This window comes from Hibiscus syriacus, unplaced genomic scaffold (genome assembly GCF_006381635.1).
Source record: "Hibiscus syriacus cultivar Baekdansim isolate YM2019G1 unplaced genomic scaffold, ASM638163v2 tig00011718_pilon, whole genome shotgun sequence".
Lineage (NCBI taxonomy): Eukaryota > Viridiplantae > Streptophyta > Magnoliopsida > Malvales > Malvaceae > Hibiscus > Hibiscus syriacus.
The window spans coordinates 1,049,518-1,054,830 of NW_024062254.1; the positions used below are offsets into that span (position 1 = coordinate 1,049,518).

The 5,313-nt window shown below is 33.5% G+C and overlaps 1 pseudogene; it reads left to right on the forward strand.

Moving 5' to 3' along the window:
* The first annotated feature begins 1,525 nt into the window (after nt 1-1,525).
* Nucleotides 1,526-2,989, forward strand: LOC120204890 (annotated as a pseudogene).
* The last annotated feature ends 2,324 nt before the right edge of the window (nt 2,990-5,313 follow it).

Sequence of the window (5,313 nt, forward strand, 5' to 3'; positions counted from 1 at the left end):
CACTATGAGGGTTAACGATGAAGGATTATATTTATGTCCCAAATTTCAATCAAAACGACGCCGGATTTAATAAAACAAAAATATTCATTAACAAAATGAAATCTTTGTCAAGGGGAATTTGCTTTCAAGTTTTAACTACTTGGGGTAAGATGTAGTATGGGATAAGATCTCCATTATAACAATTGCTTACCTAAAAGAATATTTGAGGCATATCCTAATGTTTTATTATTTTAACCCTATAAAAATTAGGATAAAGTATTTTATTCCAGGGTAAAGCAGACAAATATTTCCTCGATTATAGGATACTATTTTATTAAGTCCCTCAATTATTTAAGGTTATAAAATGGTCCTTTGACTATAGAATATTGTTTTGTTAAGTCTCTCGACTATTAAAACTTACAAAAGGATCACTCGACTATTCATTATGTTCCAAACTCGTCATTTTCCATTAAAAACTTGGGGGTTGTCTAAGCTGGACCTTAACACGAGGAATGAGATAGGATAGTCATTTGAGATTCTGGAATAAACTTTTATCATATCATAGTCAGTAGATTAACATTCAACTCATAATATTGCCGATTTTTTAATGGAAAACGATGAGTTTGGAACATAATGAATAGTCAAATAATCATTTTGTAATTTTTAATAGTCGAAAAACTCAACAAAGCAACACTCTATAGTCAGAGGACTATTTTAATAGTCGAGGGACTTTAGAGAAATACCCTATAGTCGGACTACCATTTATGTATTTTACCCTTTATTCTATATTTTTCTATTTTTAACTTATATTTTTTTAAATTTTTAATGATTTGATACTCTAAAATTATGATTTTGAAATTATGACATATGATACAATCTCAAAATGTCATATCAAGTAATGAAAATAAGGAAGTTTCTGCTGGAGGGGTTGGTGTTTTCTTTCTTTTATTTTTAATATTTTCATCTATTTGTAGGGGAAATTAATAAATAATTTCTTTGAGTAAATCATTAAATATAAAAGAATTGGAAAGAGTGAAGCAGCTGAAGATTCTAGCTGCCAATGATCATCATCACTTGCCTAATATTTGTCATGGAATTAAGCTAATTGATGAGTCAAAAACACCCACATGGCTACATGCAAAAATTATCCTCTTCCCCCTGTATGGCAGCATCTTTCTAGGTTTACATTTTCTTGGGTAAGAACTCCACTTACTCAAAAATATCAATTTAAATTAGTCGAGTTCATAAATATTATTTTTTATTTTAAGCATAGTTGAGTTTATAAAGTTTAAATTGAGAAAAATATATTTGTTCGAGTTTATTTGTAAATTTAAATAAATTTAGGATAAATATACAAATGATCACTTTAGATTAATCAATGGTATTAAAATAATAGAGGACTTAATTGTGTAAAATTAAAACCCGTAACTATATACTAAGATCGGGTATACTAGAAGGATAAAAACAAAAATTTGGCCAAATTTCCTGATTAACTCAGTCGCGACCCGACCAGGTTTTTCTTTAACAATCTATGCGACCGGATTGAGATATTGGAATCGTTCTCTGATCTCCTATTGGTAAAGTAAATAAGCAACAGCAGTATCTAGAAAGGCTACCAAGGAACCTGTGTCGATTTACAAACAGAACTGAGAAAGTAAGATCACTCTTCTCCCTCTTCGTTTTCCCCATGTTTTTCTTGCTTGAACTAGACTATTGATCGACTCTGGAACAACCCAGATCCTTTTTATTTTCTTTTTCTGCGTTTAAGTGATTAGGATTTGAGAAGTATTGGGTATTTTAGATCTGGGTTTTTCGTTTGTGAATGATCTGGGTTGAAGAAGGATCTTTTGATGAATTTTGTGCTGGGCTCTTGAAATTTTATGTGGATTGAAATTCTGGGTTTTGATGCTTTGATTGAATAAAGTGATCAAGATAGGGAAGTTGGAGGAGATTTGTAGATATGGGGAAGCCATTAATTTATGAGATATTGGAGAAACCAGCTACTACTTGTGTAATAGGAATTTGTAGTGCAGTTTGGTTTTACATACAAAGGAAGAACATTGGTTATCAGCATGTCGGTTTAAGTTACGAAACCGCCGTGGAAGGCCACCATTGGAGGGTGATTACTTCAGCGTTCTCACATATTAGTGTTATTCATCTTGTTTTCAATATGAGTGCCCTCTGGAGTCTTGGTGTTGTGGAACAATTAGGGCATTTGGGTCTTGGAGTTGCGTATTATCTTCAGTATACTCTTGTTTGGTCGTATTATCCGGTTTGCTCGTGTTGGGATCGTACCATGTCTTGATTCAACGCTTTAAGATCGAGTATTTCCGAAGAGTGACCGCCGTTGGGTATTCTTGTGTCGTTTTCGGCTGGATGACGATTTTGTCTGTCAAGCAACCTTCATCCAAGTTGGATCTTTTTGGTTTCGTCTCGCTTCCTATTAGTTTTGCACCTTTCGAATCATTGATTTTCACTTCGATCATTGTGCCGCAAGCGAGTTTCCTTGGACATTTATCTGGAATCATTGTAGGGTATGCCATAGCTTGGGGTTTGATTCATGGATGACTAATTATTGGGCGGTTTCCATGCTGGGATGGATTGCTCTGGTTTTCGTTTTCAGTTTGAAGCGTTCCGGTGCATATGATTTCAACTTTCTCGAGATTGAATCCGTTACAGATCCTTCATTGCCTTCTGTTCGGTTTATTGGAAATGGTAGATCGTTGCAGAGTACCGTTCCACTTGGAGGCATCGAACTCGTCTAGTTCATTTCCAAAGATGTTGCCATTATATTTACAGCGCAGTCCGGATTTTCAAGTCATCCTTTAACAATGCTTAGTGATTCTCTCTCAGCGGATTAATTCCGGAGTTGGAACAACCCGGACATTCTTGGTCGATCGATTGCTTCCCACGACTGTGATCGGACAAGTTCTCAGGTCTGGTTTTAAACTCAGAAAGATGTTTCATAAATTTATTTTCCGCCTAGTGTGGTATTGCAATTCACTGATCATTGCTCACTTATGCATCATTATTGAATAACTTTATGAATAAAAGACATGTATTTCCCTAAATTGTGCTTTTCTAGATTCAGTTTAATTCTAGAGTTTTTCCGGTGCGAGTCTGGGATACGGGGATGTGTCCGGCCTGCGTATGATGTCTTGAATACGGGGATATGATGTGTCCGACGTACATTAGAAACTCTTTAAATTAATACTCGGTAAATTAATAAACTCTCTAAAATAATAAATTTGTCCGGTCCCCGACTTGGGCCAATGTAAAAAATTGAAAAACTCGATAAAATAATAAGATAATAATTTTTCGTGAGATCCCTTTATAATTTTCGGTCCCAAGAAAATCATAAATTAATAATTCATAGAAAATGAAAAAAATATATTACACTCTATTGAAATATGATTAAATAGTTGTCTGTTTTCCTTTAAAGTTCAAGTCTATTTGGAGTTCATTATTAATTTAACTCATCTCTTGCAATGTAATTCTAAGAGGCACAGACTAGTTTGTCTTTTTGTTTGGTATGTACAAAATAATTACTTAAAAATTCTTTAAATTAATAATTATTAATTTATCGATAAATTAATAACTCTCTAAATTAATAAATTTCTCCGGTCCTGACATTATTAATTTATAGAGTTTTAACCGCGTATGTATGATGTCTCGAATACGGGAATGTGTCCGACGTCTATGATCAGAAGTTCTTTCTTTAACTTTTAAAGATTTCGGGTGTAATATTTTTTTAAAAGAATAAATTTTTCTTTTATTATTGAGACCACTTGATGAGTTTCTATAATTTTTAAAAGAAAAGATGGTGTAATATATATTTTTTAAATATCATATGACAACACTAACTTGATTAAGAAATCAACTGATAAAAAATAAATTTGAATATTAATATTGATTTAATGAGATTTTCTAGTATATAAGCTTAATTGAATACAAAAACAATTATACATTGATCGTTTTTCAAAAATTCAAGGACTTTTGACATTACTAAACCATTTATTTTAAGGGTAAATTATAAATTTAGTAACTGAACTTTACTCTCCTATTCCAATCCCAATACTTTAAATCTTTTTAATTTTCTCATTGAACTATATATATATATATATATATATATATATATATATATATATGCAAACTCACTAACAACATTATAAATAGGCTTTTATATAGATACAAAACGACGTAATTTTGATAATAAAAAAATTCAAAACGAAGTCGTTTTTACGCCATTAACTATTTAACGACAGAGTGACCAAAAAACCTAATATATTAAGTTCAATGAAGAAATTGAAAATTTTAAAGTTTAGTGAGCAAAATATAAGAGTGTAAAGTTTAGTGATGAAATGTAATTTACCCTTATTTTAATTCTTTTTACGTAGCTTAAATTTACAGCCCGATCTAGATTCTTAGGTTTAGAAGTTACTTTCCAACCAGGAAACAAACATTATCACTTAGAACCCGACAAGAACAAGTGCTATATATGTGTGTATATATACAGTGAGTGAATCAGATCAACAACAATGTCGGATGTTCTTGCATCAACAAATTTATTTTATTCATGTCGAAGCAATCTCCAGTACCCCAGGGATATCAATTCCGTCCCACCATACACGATATCTTCGTGTTTCTCATAGCAGTAGTCCTCAAAGGAGATTCTCTGCCTTCTCCTTTTATCTACGTCGAGATCTACGGAGAAAACAAAGAGCCTTGGAATGTTTTCGATACACAAACGAGACGGTCGTTTTGGGTTTTCACTAAGTTGTGGAAGAAGAGTAAATCGAGAATCGATCGGACTGCGGGTTACGGTTGTTAGCTCGCTCGGAGCATGAAGGAAGTTTTGGACAAAAAGGGTCGGGTTTTGGGGATTCACAAGTACTTCACTTTTACTATCAAGAACGATCAGGCAACGAAGCGAGGTAATGGGCACTGGGTTATGCACGAGTTTTCTTTAAAATGCAGGGATTCGGACGATCGGGTTATTTGCAAGATAAAGAATAGAGATGCAAAGAAGAGTAACGATGGAGAGATGAGTTCGGATCCGGAGTTTTCAAATTCGGACGACTACGACTACTCCAATAGTCAGACCCGAGATACAGATGCTATGGATTTGGATCTAAACCTATACCCGAAGCCAAACAATGCAGAAAGTCACAAGTAACAACAGTTCGAAAGACCATGTCTGCCGGATACAAAACAACAATGATGCGGATTCAAATAATGAAGAGACGAGGCTCATTCCAGAACTTTCTCTAAATCGTGAAGATTCAAAAGCCGGCGACGTTAGTTACAAGCAAAAAAGCAAAGATGATGCATGCT